Here is an 18,846-nt window from a genome sequence, read left to right on the forward strand (position 1 = left end):
CCCCATATATATGTAAGGAGTGCAGTTTGCAACTGAAAAGAATTTTTGTGTTCCCAACAAGCTATGTGAAGGACGAATTGAACACTCACTTCTCTCTCAGAACTGAGCATGTGGAGAGATGTTCGTTCATCTAGCACAAAGGGAACGGGTTGCAGGAGAAAATTTTTCTCAGGTTTCTCAGTTTGTTTCCTAGTGCCAGTTTGAAGTTCCTGCAGTTTTTACTGTAAAACATTGTTGGAGCGTGTACCTCCGCTTATACATGTATGGATTGCCGTTTGCAACACAAAAGAAAATTTGTGTTCCGAACAAGCTACGTGAAGGACGGATTTCACACATAATTATCTCTCAGAACTGAGCATGTGGAGAGACGTTCGTTCATCTAGCTCAAAGGAACGGGTTGCAGGAGAAACTTTTTCTCAGGTTTCTCAGTTTGTTTCCTAGTGCCAGTTTGAAGTTCCTGCAGTGTTCACAGTAAAAACGTGTTGGAGTGAGTACCTCCGCATATACATGTATGGATTGCAGTTTGCAACTGAAAAGAAAATTTGTGTTCCGAACACGCTAGGTTAAGGCGGATTTCACTCATAAATTTCTCTCAGAACTGAGCATGTGGAGAGACGTTCGTTCATCTAGCGCAAAGGGAACGGGTTGCAGGAGAAACTTTTACTCTGGTTTCTCGGTGTGTTTCCTAGTGCCGCTTTGAAGTTCATGCAATATTCACGGTAAAAAATAGTTGCATCGAGTACCACCCCATATATATGTAAAGAGTGCCGTTTGCAACTGAAAAGAAACTATATTTTCCCAACAAGCTAGGTGAAGTACAGCTTTCACACACACTTACATCTCAGAACTGAGCATGTGCAGAGATGTTCGTTCATCTACCACAAAGGGAACGGGTTGCAGAGAAACTTTTACTCTGCTTTCTCAGTGTGTTTCCTAGTGCCGGTTTGAAGTTCCTGCAGTTTTCACTGTAAAACCTTGTTGGAGCGAGAACCTCCCCATATATAAGTATGGAGTGCAGATTGCAACTGAAAAGAAACTTTGTGTTCCCAACAATCTAGGAGAAGAATGCCTTTAACACACACTTATCTCTCAGAACTTAGCATGTGGAGAGACGTTCGTTCATCTAGCACAAATGGAACGTGTTTCAGGAGAAACTTTTCTCGGGTTTCTCAGTGTGTTTCCTAGTGCCAGTTTGAAGTTCCTGCAGTGTTCACGGTAAAAAAGTTTTGGAGTGAGTACTTCCGCATATATATGTATGGATTGCAGTTTGCAACTGAAAAGAAACTCTGAGTTCCCAACAAGCTAGTTGAAGGACGGCTTGCACACAGACTTATCTCTCAGAACTGAGCATGTGGAGAGACGTTCGTTCATCTAGCGCAAAGGGAACGGGTTGCAGGTGAAACTTTTACTCTGGTCTCTCGGTGTGTTTCCTAGTGCCGCTTTGAAGTTCATGCAATATTCACGGTAAAAAATAGTTGCATCGAGTACCACCCCATATATATGTAAGGAGTGCAGTTTGCAACTGAAAAGAAACTATATTTTCCCAACAAGCTAGGTGAAGTACAGCTTTCACACACACTTACATCTCAGAACTGAGCATGTGCAGAGATGTTCGTTCATCTACCACAAAGGGAACGGGTTGCAGAGAAACTTTTACTCTGCTTTCTCAGTGTGTTTCCTAGTGCCGGTTTGAAGTTCCTGCAGTTTTCACTGTAAAACCTTGTTGGAGCGAGAACCTCCCCATATATAAGTATGGAGTGCAGATTGCAACTGAAAAGAAACTTTGTGTTCCCAACAATCTAGGAGAAGAATGCCTTTAACACACACTTATCTCTCAGAACTTAGCATGTGGAGAGACGTTCGTTCATCTAGCACAAATGGAACGTGTTTCAGGAGAAACTTTTCTCGGGTTTCTCAGTGTGTTTCCTAGTGCCAGTTTGAAGTTCCTGCAGTGTTCACGGTAAAAAAGTTTTGGAGTGAGTACTTCCGCATATATATGTATGGATTGCAGTTTGCAACTGAAAAGAAACTCTGAGTTCCCAACAAGCTAGTTGAAGGACGGCTTGCACACAGACTTATCTCTCAGAACTGAGCATGTGGAGAGACGTTCGTTCATCTAGCGCAAAGGGAACGGGTTGCATGTGAAACTTTTACTCTGGTCTCTCGGTGTGTTTCCTAGTGCCGCTTTGAAGTTCATGCAATATTCACGGTAAAAAATAGTTGCATCGAGTACCACCCCATATATATGTAAGGAGTGCAGTTTGCAACTGAAAAGAAACTATATTTTCCCAACAAGCTAGGTGAAGTACAGCTTTCACACACCCTTACATCTCAGAACTGAGCATGTGCAGAGATGTTCGTTCATCTAGCACAAAGGGAACGGGTTGGAGGAGAAACTTTTACTCTGGTTTCTCAGTGTGTTTCCTAGTGCCGGTTTGAAGTTCCTGCAGTTTTCACTATAAAACTTTGTTGTAGCAAGTACCTCCGCATATACATGTATGGATTGCATTTTGCAACTGAAAAGAAAATTTGTGTTCCCAACAAGCTAGGTGAAGGACGGCTTTCACACACACTTATATCTCAGAACTGAGCATGTGCAGAGACTTTCGTTCATCTAGCTCAAAGAAACGGGTTGCAGGAGAAACTTTTACTCAAATTTCTCAGTTTGTTTCCTAGTGCCGGTTTGAAGTTGCTGCAGTTTTCACGGTAAAATAGAGTTGGGGCCAGAACCTCCCCATATATATGTATGGAGTGCAGTTTGCAACTGAAATGAATCTTTGTGTTCCCAACAAGCTAGGTGAAGGGCGGCTTTAACCCACACTTATATCTCATACCTGAGCATGTGGAGAGACGTTCGTTCATCTAGCACAAAGGGAATGGTTTGCAGGAGAAACATTTACTCTGGTTTCACATTCTGATTCCTAGTGCCGGTTTGAAAGTCCTGCAGTTTTCACTGTATACCGAGTTGGAGCGACTACCTACCCATATGAATATATAGAGTGCAGTTTGAAATAGAAAAGAAACTTGGTGTTCCCAACAAGCTAGGTGAAGAATGCCTTTAACACACAATTATCTCTCAGAAATGAGCATGTGGAGAGACGTTCATTCATCTAGCACAATGGGAACGGGTTGCAGGAGTAACATTTACTCGGGTTTCTCAGTGTGTTTCTTTGTGCCGGTTTGAAATTCCTGCAGTTTTCACTGTAAACCGAGTTGAAGCGAGTACCTCCCCATATATACGTATGGAGTGCACTTTGCAACTGAAAAGAAACTTTGTGTTCCCAACAATCTAGGAGAAGAATGCCTTTAACACACACTTACATTACAGAACTGAGCATGTGGAGAGACGTTCGTTCATCTAGCACAAAGTTAACTAGTTGTAGGAGAAACTTTTAGTCTGGTTTCTCAGTGTGTTTCCTAGTGCCGTTTTGAAGTTCCTGCAGTGTTCACAGTAAAAACGTGTTGGAGTGAGTACCTCCGAATATACATGTATGGATTGCAGTTTGCAACGGAAAAGAAAATTTGTGTTCCGAACACGCTAGGTTAAGGCGGATTACACTCATAAATTTCTCTCAGAACTGAGCATGTGGAGAGACGTTCGTTCATCTAGCACAAAATGAACGGGTTGCAGGAGAAACTTTTACTCTAGTTTCTCAGTGTGATTCTTAGTGCCGGTTTGAATTTCCTGCAGTTTTCACTGTAAAACCGAGTTGGAGCGATTACCTCCCCATATAAATGTATGGAGTGAAGTTTGCAACTGAAAAGGAACTCTGTGTGCCCAACAAGCTAAGTGAAGGAAGGCTTTCACACACAATTATCTCTCAGATCTGAGCATCTTGAGAGACGTTCGTTCATCTACCTCAAATGGAACGGGTTGTATTGAAACTTTGACTGTAGTTTCACAGATTGTTTCCTAGTGCCGTTTTGCAGTTCCTGCAGTTTTCACGGTAAAAACGAGTTGGAGCGTGTACCTCCCCATATATATGTAAGGAGTGCAGTTTGCAACTGAAAAGAATTTTTGTGTTCCCAACAAGCTATGTGAAGGACGAATTGAACACTCACTTCTCTCTCAGATCTGAGCATGTGGAGAGATGTTCGTTCATCTAGCACAAAGGGAACGGGTTGCAGGAGAAACTTTTTCTCAGGTTTCTCAGTTTGTTTCCTAGTGCCAGTTTGAAGTTCCTGCAGTTTTTACTGTAAAACATTGTTGGAGCGTGTACCTCCGCTTATACATGTATGGATTGCCGTTTGCAACACAAAAGAATATTTGTGTTCTGAACAAGCTAGGTGAAGGACGGATTTCACACATAATTATCTCTCAGAACTGAGCATGTGGAGAGACGTTCGTTCATCTAGCTCAAAGGAATGGATTGCAGGAGAAACTTTTACTCAAATTTCTCAGTTTGTTTCCTAGTGCCGGTTTGAAGTTGCTGCATTTTTCACGGTAAAATAGAGTTGGGGCCAGAACCTCCCCATATATATGTATGGAGTGCAGTTTGCAACTGAAAAGAATCTTTGTGTTCCCAACAAGCTAGGTGAAGGGAGGCTTTAACCCACACTTATATCTCATTCCTGAGCATGTGGAGAGACGTTCGTTCATCTAGCACAAAGGGAATGGTTTGCAGGAGAAACATTTACTCTGGTTTCACATTCTGATTCCTAGTGCCGGATTGAAAGTCCTGCAGTTTTCACTGTATACCGAGTTGGAGCGACTACCTACCCATATGAATATATAGAGTGCAGTTTGAAATAGAAAAGAAACTTGGTGTTCCCAACAAGCTAGGTGAAGAATGCCTTTAACACACAATTATCTCTCAGAAATGAGCATGTGGAGAGACGTTCATTCATCTAGCACAATGGGAACGGGTTGCAGGAGTAACATTTACTCGGGTTTCTCAGTGTGTTTCTTTGTGCCGGTTTGAAATTCCTGCAGTTTTCACTGTAAACCGAGTTGAAGCGAGTACCTCCCCATATATACGTATGGAGTGCACTTTGCAACTGAAAAGAAACTTTGAGTTCCCAACCATCTAGGAGAAGAATGCCTTTAACACACACTTACCTTTCAGAACTGAGCATGTGGAGAGACGTTCGTTCATCTAGCACAAAGGGAACTTGTTGCAGGAGAAACTTTTCTCGGGTTTCTCAGTGTGTTTCCTAGTGCCAGTTTGAAGTTCCTGCAGTGTTCACAGTAAAAACGTGTTGGAGTGAGTACCTCCGCATATACATGTATGGATTGCAGTTTCCAACTGAAAAGAAAATTTGTGTTCCGAACACGCTAGGTTAAGGCGGATTTCACTCATAAATTTCTCTCAGAACTGAGCATGTGGAGAGACGTTCGTTCATCTAGCACAAAATGAACGGGTTGTAGGAGAAACTTTTACTCTGGTTTCTCAGTGTGTTTCTTAGTGCCGGTTTGAAGTTCCTGCAGTTTTCACTGTAAAACAGAGTTGGAGCGAGTACCTCCCCATATATATGTATGGATTGAAATTTGCAACTGAAAAGGAACCCTGTGTTCCCAACAAGCTAAGTGAAGGACGGTTTTCACACACAATTATCTCTCAGATCTGAGCATCTTGAGAGACGTTCGTTCATCTACCTCAAAGGGAACGGGTTGTAGGGAAACTTTGACTGTAGTTTCTCAGTGTGTTTCCTATTGCGGGTTTGCAGTTCCCTCAGTTTTCACGGTAAAAACGAGTTGGAGCGTGTAACTCCCCATATATACGTATGGAGTTCAGATTGCAACTGAAAAGATACTTTGTGTACCCAACAAGCTAGGTGAAGGACGACTTTCACACACACTTATTTCTCAGAACTAGCATTTGTAGACATGTTCGTTCATCTAGCACAAAGAGAACGGTTTGCAGGAGAAACTTTTACTCGGGTTTCTCAGTGTGTTTCCTAGTGCCAGTTTGAAGTTCCTGCAGTTTTAACTTTAAAATCGATTTGGAGACTGTACCTCCCCATATATAGGTATGGAGTGCAGTTTGCAACTGAAAAGAATCTTTGTGTTCCGAACAAGCTATGTGAAGGACGGATTTCACACATAATTATCTCTCAGAACTGAGCATGTGGAGAGACGTTCGTTCATGTAGCTCAAAGAAACGGGTTGCAGGAGAAACTTTTACTCAGGTTTCTCAGTTTGTTTCCTAGTGCTGGTTTGAAGGTGCTGCAATTTTCACGGTAAAACAGAGTTGGGGCCAGTACCTCCCCATATATATGTATGGAGTGCAGTATGCAACTGAAAAGAAACTCTGTGTTCCCAACAAGCTATGTGAAGTACGGCTTTCACACCCTCTTATCTTTCAGAACTGAGCATGTGCAGAGACGTTCGTTCATCTAGCTCAAAGGAACGGGTTGCAGGAGAAACTTTTACTCAGGTTTCTCAGTTTGTTTCCTAGTGCCGGTTTGAAGTTGCTGCAGTTTTCACGGTAAAATAGAGTTGGGGAAAGTACCTCCCCATATATATGTATGGAGTGCAGTTTGCAACTGAAAAGAAACTCTGTGTTCCCAAAAAGATAAGTGAAGGACGGCTTTCACACCCTCTTATCTCTCAGAACTGAGCATGTGGAGAGATGTTCGTTCATCTAGCGCAAAGGGAACGGGTTGCAGGAGAAACTTTTACTCTTGTTTCTCGGTGTGTTTCCTAGTGCCGCTTTGAAGTTCATGCAATAATCACGGTAAAAAATTGTTGCATCGAGTACAAACCCATATATATGTAAGGAGTGTATTTTGCAACTGGAAAGAAAATTTGTGTTCCCAAGAAGCAAGGTGAAGGCGGATTTCACACATACTTATCTCTCCGAACTGAGCATGTGGAGACACGTTCGTTCATCTAGCACAAAATGAACGTGTTGTAGGAGAAACTTTTACTCTGGTTTCTCAGTGTGTTTCTTAGTGCCGGTTGGAAGTTCCTGCAGTTTTCACTGTAAAACCGAGTTGGAGCGATTACCTCCCCATATAAATGTATGGAGTGAAGTTTGCAACTGAAAAGGAACTCTGTGTGCCCAACAAGCTAAGTGAAGGACGGCTTTCACACACAATTATCTCTCAGATCTGAGCATCTTGAGAGACGTTCGTTCATCTACCTCAAATGGAACGGGTTGTAGGGAAACTTTGACTGTAGTTTCTCCGTGTGTTTCCTATTGCGGGTTTGCAGTTCCTGCAGTTTTCACGGTAAAAACGAGTTGGAGCGTGTACCTCCCCATATATACGTATGGAGTGCAGATTGCAACTGAAAAGAAACTTTGTGTACCCAACAAGCTAGGTTAAGGACGACTTTCACACACAGTTATTTCTCAGAACTAGCATTTGTAGACATGTTCGTTCATCTAGCACAAAGGGAACGGTTTGCAGGAGAAACTTTTACTCGGGTTTCTCAGTGTGTTTCCTAGTGCCAGTTTGAAGTTCCTGCAGTTTTAACTGTAAAATCGAGTTGGAGAGTGTACCTCCCCATATATACTTATGGAGTGCAGTTTGCAACTGAAAAGAATCTTTGTGTTCCGAACAAGCTATGTGAAGGACGGATTTCACACATAATTATCTCTCAGAACTGAGCATGTGGAGAGACGTTCGTTCATGTAGCTCAAAGGAACGGGTTGCAGGAGAAACTTTTACTCATGTTTCTCAGTTTGTTTCCTAGTGCCGTTTTGAAGTTGCTGCAATTTTCACGGTAAAACAGAGTTGGGGCCAGTACCTCCCCATATATATGTATGGAGTGCAGTATGCAACTGAAAAAAACTCTGTGTTCCCAACAAGCTATGTGAAGTACGGCTTTCACACCCTCTTATCTTTCAGAACTGAGCATGTGGAGAGACCTTCTTCCATCTAGCACAAAGGGAACGTTTTGCAGGAGAAACTTTTACTCTGGTTTCTCGGTGTGTTTCCTAGTGCCGCTTTGAAGTTCATGCAATATTCACGGTAAAAAATAGTTGCATCAAGTACCACCCCATATATATATGTAAGGAGTGCAGTTTGCAACTGAAAAGAAACTATATTTTCCCAACAAGCTAGCTGAAGTTCGGCTTTCACACACACTTATATCTCAGAACTGAGCATGTGTAGAGATTTTCGTTCATCTAGCACAAAGGGAACGGGTTTCATGAGAAAATTTTACTCTGCTTTCTGTGTGTTTCCAAGTGCCGTTTTGAAATTCCTGCAGTTTTCACTGTAAACCGAGTTGGAGCGAGTACTTACCCATATAAATTTATAGAGTGCAGTTTGCAATAGAAAAGAAACTTTGTGTTCCCAACAAGCAAGGTGAAGAATGCCTTTAACACACAATTAACTCTCAGAACTGAGCATGTCGAGAGACGTTTGTTCATCTAGCACAAAGGGAACGGTTTGCAGGGGAAACTTTTACTCTGGATTCTCAGTGTTTTCCTAGTGCCCGTTTGAAGTTCCTGCAGTTTTTACTGTAAAACATTGTTGGAGCGTGTACCTCCGCTTATATATATATGGATTGCAGTTTGCAACACAAAAGAAAATTTGTGTTCCGAACAAGCTAGGTTAAGGACGGATTTCACACATAAATATCTCTCAGAACTGAGCATGTGGAGAGACGTTCGTTCATCTAGCTCAAAGGAACGGGTTGCAGGAGAAACTTTTACTCAGGTTTCTCAGTTTGTTTCCTAGTGCCGGTTTGAAGTTGCTGCAGTTTTCACGGTAAAATAGATTTGGGGCCAGTACCTCCCCATATATATGTATGGAGTGCAGTTTGCAACTGAAAAGAAACTCTGTGTTCCCAAAAAGCTAAGTGAAGGACGGCTTTCACACCCTCTTATCTCTCAGAACTGAGCATGTGGAGAGACGTTCGTTCATCTAGCGCAAAGGGAACGGGTTGCAGGAGAAACTTTTACTCTTGTTTCTCGGTGTGTTTCCTAGTGCCGCTTTGAAGTTCATGCAATAATCACGGTAAAAAATAGTTGCATCGAGTACAACCCCATATATATGTAAGGAGTGTATTTTGCAACTGAAAAGAAAATTTGTGTTCCCAAGAAGCAAGGTGAAGGCGGATTTCACACATACTTATCTCTCAGAACTGAGCATGTGGAGACACGTTCGTTCATCTAGCACAAAATGAACGTGTTGTAGGAGAAACTTTTACTCTGGTTTCTCAGTGTGTTTCTTAGTGCCGGTTTGAAGTTCCTGCAGTTTTCACTGTAAAACCGAGTTGGAGCGATTACCTCCCCATATAAATGTATGGAGTGAAGTTTGCAACTGAAAAGGAACTCTGTGTGCCCAACAAGCTAAGTGAAGGACGGCTTTCACACACAATTATCTCTCAGAACTGAGCATCTTGAGAGACTTTCATTCATCTACCTCAAATGGAACGGGTTGTATTGAAACTTTGAGTGTATTTTCACAGTTTGTTTCCTAGTGCCGGTTTGCAGTTCCTGCAGTTTTCACGGTAAAAACGAGTTGGAGCGTGTACCTCCCCATATATATGTAAGGAGTGCAGTTTGCAACTGAAAAGAATTTTTGTGTTCCCAACAAGCTATGTGAAGGACGAATTGAACACTCACTTCTCTCTCAGAACTGAGCATGTGGAGAGATGTTCGTTCATCTAGCACAAAGGGAACGGGTTGCAGGAGAAACTTTTTCTCAGGTTTCCCAGTTTGTTTCCTAGTGCCAGTTTGAAGTTCCTGCAGTTTTTACTGTAAAATATTGTTGGAGCGTGTACCTCCGCTTATACATGTATGGATTGCAGTTTGCAACTGAATAGAAAATTTGTGTTCCGAACACGCTAGGTTAAGGCGGATTTCACTCATAAATTTCTCTCAGAACTGAGCATGTGGAGAGACGTTCGTTCATCTAGCACAAAATGAACGGGTTGTAGGAGCAACTTTTACTCTAGTTTCTCAGTGTGATTCTTAGTGCCGGTTTGAATTTCCTGCAGTTTTCACTGTAAAACCGAGTTGGAGCGAGTACCTCCCCATATATATGTATGGAGTGCAGTTTGCAACTGAAAAGAAACTCTGTGTTAACAACAAGCTAAGTGAAGGACGGCTTTCACACACAATTATCTCTCAGAACTGAGCATGTGGAGAGACGTTCGTTCATCTAGCGCAAAGGGAACGGGTTGCAGAGAAACTTTTACTCTGCTTTCTCAGTGTGTTTCCTAGTGCCGGTTTGAAGTTCCTGCAGTTTTCACTGTAAAATCTTGTTGGAGCAAGTACCTCTCCATATATAAGTATGGAGTGCAGATTGCAACTGAAAAGAAACTTTGTGTTCCCAACAATCTAGGAGAAGAATGCCATTAACACACACTTATCTCTCAGAACTGAGCATGTGGAGAGACGTTCGTTCATCTACCACAAATGGAACGTGTTTCAGGAGAAACTTTTCTCGGGTTTCTCAGTGTGTTTCCTAGTGCCGGTTTGAAGTTCCTGCAGTTTTTACTGTAAAACATTGTTGGAGCGTGTACCTCCGCTTATACATGTATGGATTGCAGTTTGCAACTGAATAGAAAATTTGTGTTCCGAACACGCTAGGTTAAGGCGGATTTCACTCATAAATTTCTCTCAGAACTGAGCATGTGGAGAGACGTTCGTTCATCTAGCACAAAATGAACGGGTTGTAGGAGCAACTTTTACTCTAGTTTCTCAGTGTGATTCTTAGTGCCGGTTTGAATTTCCTGCAGTTTTCACTGTAAAACCGAGTTGGAGCGAGTACCTCCCCATATATATGTATGGAGTGCAGTTTGCAACTGAAAAGAAACTCTGTGTTAACAACAAGCTAAGTGAAGGACGGCTTTCACACACAATTATCTCTCAGAACTGAGCATGTGGAGAGACGTTCGTTCATCTAGCGCAAAGGGAACGGGTTGCAGAGAAACTTTTACTCTGCTTTCTCAGTGTGTTTCCTAGTGCCGGTTTGAAGTTCCTGCAGTTTTCACTGTAAAATCTTGTTGGAGCGAGAACCTCTCCATATATAAGTATGGAGTGCAGATTGCAACTGAAAAGAAACTTTGTGTTCCCAACAATCTAGGAGAAGAATGCCATTAACACACACTTATCTCTCAGAACTGAGCATGTGGAGAGACGTTCGTTCATCTACCACAAATGGAACGTGTTTCAGGAGAAACTTTTCTCGGGTTTCTCAGTGTGTTTCCTAGTGCCGGTTTGAAGTTCCTGCAGTGTTCACGGTAAAAAAGTGTTGGAGTGAGTACTTCCGCATATATATGTATGGATTGCAGTTTGCAACTGAAAAGAAACTCTGAGTTCCCAACAAGCTAGTTGAAGGACGGCTTGCACACAGACATATCTCTCAGAACTGATCATGTGGAGAGACGTTCGTTCATCTAGCGCAAAGGGAACGGGTTGCAGGTGAAACTTTTACTCTGGTCTCTCGGTGTGTTTCCTAATGCCGCTTTGAAGTTCATGCAATATTCACGGTAAAAAATACTTGCATCGAGTACCACCCCATATATATGTAAGGAGTGCAGTTTGTAACTGAAAAGAAACTATATTTTCCCAACAAGCTATGTGAAGTATGGCTTTCACACACACTTACATCTCAGAACTGAGCATGTGCAGAGATGTTCGTTCATCTACCCAAAGGGAACGTGTTGCAGGAGAAACTTTTACTCTGGTTTCTCAGTGTGTTTCCTAGTGCCGGTTTGAAGTTCCTGCAGTTTTCACTATAAAATTTTGTAGTAACGAGTACCTCCGCATAAACATCTATGGATTGCATTTTGCAACTGAAAAGAAAATTTGTGTTCCCAACAATCAAGGTGAAGGCGGATTTCACACATACTTATCTCTCAACTGATCATGTGGAGAGACGTTCGTTCATCTAGCACAAAATGAACGGGTTGTAGGAGAAATTTTTACTCTGGTTTCTCAGTCTGTTTCTTAGTGCCGGTTTGAATTTCCTGCAGTTTTCACTGTAAAACCGATTTGGAGCGAGTACCTCCCCATATATATGTATGGAGTGAAGTTTGCAACTGAAAAGGAACTCTGTGTTCCCAACTAGCTAAGTGAAGGGCGGCTTTCACACACACTTATTTCTCAGAACTGAGCATCTTGAGAGACGTTCGTTCATCTACCACAAAGGGAACTGGTTGTAGGGAAACTTTGACTGTAGTTTCTCAGTGTGTTTCCTAGTGCCGGTTTGAAATTCCTGCAGTTTTCACGGTAAAAACGAGTTGGAGCTTGGACCTCCCCATATATACGTATGGAGTGCAGATTGCAACTGAAAAGAAAATTTGTGTACCCAACAAGCTAGGTGAAGGACGACTTTCACACACACTTATTTCTCAGAACTAGCATTTGTAGACATGTTCGTTCATCTAGCACAAAGGGAACGGGTTGCAGGAGAAAGTTTTACTCAGGTTTCTCAGTATGTTTCCTTGTGCCAGTTTGAAGTTCCTGCAGTTTTAAGTGTAAAATCGAGTTGGAGATTGTACCTCCCCATATGTATGTATGGAGTGCAGTTTGCAACTGAAAAGAAACTTTGTGTTCCCAACAAACTATATGAAGTACGAATTGCACACTCACTTCTCTCTCAGAACTGAGCATGTGGAGAGAACTTCGTTCATCTAGCACAAAGGAAACGGGTTGCATGAGAAACTTTTTCTCAGGTTTCTCAGTTTGTTTCGTAGTGCCAGTTTGAAGTTCCTGCAGTTTTCACGGTAAAACAGTGTTGGAGCCAGTACCTCCCCATATATATATTTATGGAGTGTTGTTTGCAACTGAAAAGAATATTTGTGTTTCCAACAAGCTAGGTGAAGGGCGGCTTTCACCCACATTTATATCTCATACCTGAGCATGTGGAGAGACTTTCGTTCATCTAGCACAAAGGGAATAGGTTGCAAGAGAAACATTTACTCTGGTTTCTCTGTCTGATTCCTAGTGCCGGTTTGAAAGTCCTGCAGTTTTCACTGTAAACAGATTTGGAGCGTGTACCTACCCATATGTATATACAGAGTGCAGTTTGAAATAGAAAAGAAACTTTGTGTTCCCAACAAGCTAGGTGAAGAATGCCTTTAACACACAATTATCTCTCAGAACTGAGCATTTGGAGAGACGTTCATTCATCTAGCACAATGGGAACGGGTTGCAGGAGAAATATTTACTCAGGTTTCTCAGTGTGTTTCCTTGTGCCGGTTTGAAATTCCTGCAGTTTTCACTGTAAACCGAGTTGAAGCGAGTACCTCCCCATATATACGTATGGAGTGCACTTTGCAACTGAAAAGAAACTTTGTGTTCCCAACAATCTAGGAGAAGAATGCCTTTAACACACAATTATCTCTCAGAACTGAGCATGTGGAGAGACGTTCGTTCATCTAGCACAAATGGAACTTGTTGCAGGAGAAACTTTTCTCGGGTTTCTCAGTGTGTTTCCTAGTGCCGGTTTGAAGTTCCTGCAGTGTTCACGGTAAAAAAGTTTTGGAGTGAGTACCTCCGCATATACATGTATGGATTGCAGTTTGAACCTGAAAAGAAAATTTGTGTTACGAACAAGCTAGGTGAAGGCGGATTTCACTCATAAATTTCTCTCAGAACTGAGCATATGGGGAGACGTTCTTTCATCTTGCACAAAGGGAACGGGTTGCATGAGAAAGTTTTACTCAGGTTTCTCAGTTTGATTCCTAGTGCCGGTTTGAAGATCCTGCAGTTTTCTCTGTAAAACCGTGTTGGAGCGTGTACCTCCCCATATATATGTAAGGAGTGCAGTTTGCAACAGAAAAGAAACTATATTTTCCCAACAAGCTAGGTGAAGGACGGCTTTCACACACACTTATATTCAGAACTGATCATGTGCAGAGATGTTCTTTCATCTAGCACAAAGGGAACGGGTTGCAGGAGAAAATTTTTTCTGGTTTCTCAGTGTGTTTCCTAGTGCCGGTTTGAAGTTCCTGCAGTGTTCACGGTAAAAACGTTTTTGAGTGAGTACTTCCGCATATATATGTATGGATTGCAGTTTGCAACTGAAAAGAAACTCTGAGTTACCAACAAGCTAGATGAAGGACGGCTTGCACACACACTTATCTCTCAGAAAAGAGCATGTGGGGAGACGTTCGTTCATCTAGCACAAAGGGGACGTTTTGCAGGGGAAACATTTACTCTGGATTCTCAGTGTGTTTCCTACTGCCGGTTTGAAGTTCCTGCAGTTTTTACTGTAAAACTTTGTTGGAGCGTGTACCTCCGCATATACATGTATGAATTGCAGTTTGCAACTGAAAAGAAAATTTGTGTTTCCAACAAACTAGGTGAAGGATGGCTTTCACACCCACTTTTCCATCAGAACTGAGCATGTGGAGAGACGATCATTTATCTAGCACAAAGTGAACCGATTGCAGGAGAAATTTTACTCTGTTTTCTCTGTGTGTTTCCTAGTGCAGTTTTGAAGTTCCTGCAGTTTTCACTGTAAAATCTTGTTGGAGCGTGTACCTCCGCATATATATGTATGGATTGCAGTTTGCAAATGAAAAGAAACTCTGTGTTCCCAAAAAGCTATGTGAAGGACGGCTTTCACACCCTCTTATCTCTCAGAACTGAGCATGTGGAGAGACGTTCGGTCATCTAGTAAAAAGGGAACGTGTTGCAGGGAAACTTTTACTCTGGTTTCTCAGTGTGTTTCCTAGTGCTGGTTTGAAATTCCTGCAGTTTTCACTGTAAACCGAGTTGAAGCGAGTACCTCCCCATATATATGTATGGAGTGCACTTTGCAACTGAAAAGAAACTTTGTGTTCCCAACAATCCAGGAGAAGAATGCCTTTACACACACTTATCACTCAGAACTGAGCATGTGGTGAGACGTTCGTTCATCTAGCAAGAAGGGAACTTGTTGCAGGAGAAACTTTTCTCGGGTTTCTCAGTGTGTTTCCTAGTGCCGGTTTGAAGTTCCTGCAGTGTTCACGAAAAAACGTGTTGTTGTGAGTACCTCCGCAAATACATGTATGGATTGCAGTTTGCAAATGAAAAGAAACTCTGTGTTCCCAACAAGCTAGGTGAAGGACGGCTTGCACACACACTTATCTCTCTGAACTGAGCATGTGGAGAGACGTTCGTTCATCTAGCAGAAAGGGAATGGGTTGCAGGAGAAACTTTTACTCTTGTTTCTCAGTGGGTTTCCTAGTGCCGGTTTGAATTTCATGCAATATTCACGGTAAAAAATAGTTGCATCGAGTACCTACCCATATATATGTAAGGAGTGCAGTTTGCAACTGAAAAGAAACTATATGTTCCCACAAGCTAGGTGAAGGACGGCTTTCACACACACTTATATCTCAGAACTGAGCATGGGCAGAGATGTTCGTTCATCTAGCACAAAGGGAACGGGTTGCAGGAGAAACTTTTACTCTGGTTTCTCAGTCTGATTACTAGTGCCAGTTTGAAGTTCCTGCAGTTTTCACTGTAAACCGAGTTGGAGCGAGTACCTACCAATATGAATATACAGAGTGCAGTTTGAAATAGAAAAGAAACTTTGTGTTCCCTACAAGCTAGGTGAAGAATGCCTTTAACACACAATTATCTCTCAGAAATGAGCATGTGGAGAGACGTTCGTTCATCTAGCACAAAGGGAACTTGTTGCAGGAGAAACTTTTCTCGGGTTTCTCAGTGTGTTTCCTTGTGCCGGTTTGAAATTCCTGCATGTTTCACTGTAAACCGAGTTGGAGCGAGTACTTACCCATATAAATTTATAGAGTGCACTTTGCAATAGAAAAGAAACTTTGTGTTCCCAACAAGCAAGGTGAAGAATGCCTTTAACACACAATTATCTCTCAGCACTGAGCATGTCGAGAGACGTTTGTTCATCTAGCACAAAGGGAACGGGTTGCAGGGGAAACTTTTACTCTGGATTCTCATTGTTTTTCCTAGTGCCGGTTTAAACTTCCTGCAGTTTTTACTGTAAAACTTTGTTGGAGCGTGTACCTCCGCTTATACATGTATGGATTGCAGTTTGCAACACAAAAGAAAATTTGTGTTCCGAACAAGCTAGTTGAAGGACGGATTTCACACATAATTATCTCTCAGAACTGAGCATATGGAGAGACTTTCGTTCATCTAGCTCAAAGGAACGAGTTGGAGGAAAAACTTTTACTCAAGTTTCTCAGTTTGTTTCCTAGTGCCGGTTTGAAGTTGCTGCAGTTTTCACGGTAAAATAGAGTTGGGGCCAGTACTTCCCCATATATATGTATGGAGTGCAGTTTGCAACTGGAAAGAAACTTTGTGTTCCCAACAATCTAGGAGAAGAATGCCTTTAACACACACTTATCTCTCAGAACTGAGCATGTGGAGAGACGTTCGTTCATCTAGCACAAATGGAACGTGTTGCAGGAGAAATTTTCTCGGGTTTCTCAGTGTGTTTCCTGGTGCCGGTTTGAAGTTCCTGCAGTGTTCACGGTAAAAAAGTTTTGGAGTGAGTACTTCCGCATATATATGTATGGATTGCAGTTTGCACCTGAAAAGAAACTCTGAGTTCCCAACAAGCTAGATGAAGTACGGCTTGCACACACACTTATCTCTCAGAAATGAGCATGTGGGGATACGTTCGTTCATCTAGCACAAAGGGGACGGGTTGCAGGGGAAACATTTACTCTGGATACTCAGTGTGTTTCCTACTGCCGGTTTGAAGTTCCTGCAGTTTTTACTGTAAAACATTGTTGGAGCGAATACCTCCGCATATAAATGTATGGATTGCAGTTTGCAACTGAAAAGAAAATTTGTGTTCCCAACAAACAAGTTGAAGGACGGATTTCACACATACTTATCTCTCAGAACTGAGCATATGGAGAGACGTTCGTTCATCTAGCACAAAGGGAACGGGTTGCAGGAGAAAGTTTTACTCAGGTTTCTCATTTTGTTTCCTAGTGCCAGTTTGAAGTTCCTGCAGTTTTCACGGTAAAACAGATTTGGAGACAGTACCTCCCCATATATATGTATGGATTGGAGTTTGCAACCGAAAAGAAACTTTGTGTTCCCAACAAGCTAGGTGAAGTTCGGCTTTCACACCCACTTATCTCTCAGAACTGAGCATGTGGAGAGACGTCCTTCCATCTAGCTCAAAGGGAACAGATTGCAGGAAAAACTTTTACTCTGGTTTCTCGGTGTGTTTCCTAGTGCTGCGTTGAAATTCATGCAATATTCACGGTAAAAAATTGTTGCATCGAGTACCACCCCATATATATGTAAGGAGTGCAGTTTGCAACTGAAAAGAAACTATATTTTCCCAACAAGCTAGCTGAAGTACGGCTTTCACACACACTTATATCTCAGTACTGAGCATGTGCAGAGATGTTCGTTCATCTAGCACAAAGGGAACGGGTTTCAGGAGAAATTTTTACTCTGGTTTCTGTGTGTTTCCTAGTGCCGTTTTGAAATTGCTGCAGTTTTCACTGTAAACCGAGTTGGAGCGAGTACTTACCCATATAAATTTATAGAGTGCATTTTGCAATAGAAAAGAAACTTTGTGTTCCCAACAAGCAAGGTGAAGAATGCCTTTAACACACAATTATCTCTCAGAACTGAGCATGTCGAGAGACATTTGTACATCTAGCACAAAGGGAACGGGTTGCAGGGGAAACTTTTACTCTGGATTCTCAGTGTTTTTCCTAGTGCCGGTTTGAATTTCCTGCAGTTTTTACTGTAAAACATTGTTGGAGCGTGTACCTCCGCTTATACATGTATGGATTGCAGTTTTCAACACAAAAGAAAATTTGTGTTCCGAACAAGGTAGGTGAAGGACGGATTTCACACAAAATTATCTCTCAGAACTGAGCATATGGAGAGACGTTCGTTCATCTAGCTCAAAGGAACGGGTTGCAGGAAAAATTTTTACTCAAGTTTCTCAGTTTGTTTCCTAGTGCCGGTTTGAAGTTCCTGCAGTTTTCACGGTAAAATAGAGTTGGGGCCATTACCTCCCCATATATATGTATGGAGTGCAGTTTGCAACTGAAAAGAATCTTTGTATTCCCAACAAGCTAGGTGAAGGGCGGCTTTCACCCACACTTATATCTCATACCTGAGCATGTGGAGAGACGTTCGTTCATCTAGCACAAAGGAATGGGTTGCAGGAGAAACATGTACTCTGGTTTCTCAGTCTGATTCCTAGTGCCGGTTTGAAAGTCCTGCAGTTTTCACTGTAAACCGAGTAGAAGTGCGTACCTCCCCATATATACTTATGGAGTGCACTTTGCAACTGGAAAGAAACTTTGTGTTCCCAACAATCTAGGAGAAGAATGCCTTTAACACACACTTACCTCTCAGAACTGAGCATGTGGAGAGACTTTCGTTCATCTAGCACAATGGGAACTTGTTGCAGGAGAAACTTTTCTCGGGTTTCTGAGTGTGTTTCCTAGTGCCGGTTTGAAGTTCCTGCAGTGTTCACGGTAAAAACGTGTTGGAGTGAGTACCTCCGCATATACATGTATGGATTGCAGTTTGCAACTGAAAAGAAATTTTGTGTTCCGAACAAGCTTGTGAAGGCGGATTTCACTCATAATTTTCTCTCAGAACTGAGCATGTGGGGAGACGTTCTTTCATCTAGCACAAAGGGAACGGGTTGCATGAGAAACTTTTACTCAGGTTTCTCAGTTTGTTTCCTAGTGCCGGTTTGCAGTTCCTGCAGTTTTCACGGTAAAACGGAGTTGGAGCCAGTACCTCCCCATATAGATGTAAGGAGTGCAGTTTGCAACAGTAAAGAAAGTATATTTTCCCAACAAGCTAGGTGAAGGACGGCTTTCACACACACTTATTTTCAGAAATGAGCATGTGCAGAGATGTTCGTTCAACTAGCACAAAGGGAACGGTTTGCAGGAGAAAAATTTTCGGGTCCCTCAGTGTGTTTCCTACTGCCGATTTGAAGTTACTGCAGTTTTCACTGTAAAATATTTTTGGAGCA

This window comes from Camelus dromedarius, chromosome 16, assembly GCF_036321535.1.
Source record: "Camelus dromedarius isolate mCamDro1 chromosome 16, mCamDro1.pat, whole genome shotgun sequence".
In the NCBI taxonomy this organism is placed as follows: Eukaryota; Metazoa; Chordata; class Mammalia; order Artiodactyla; family Camelidae; genus Camelus; species Camelus dromedarius.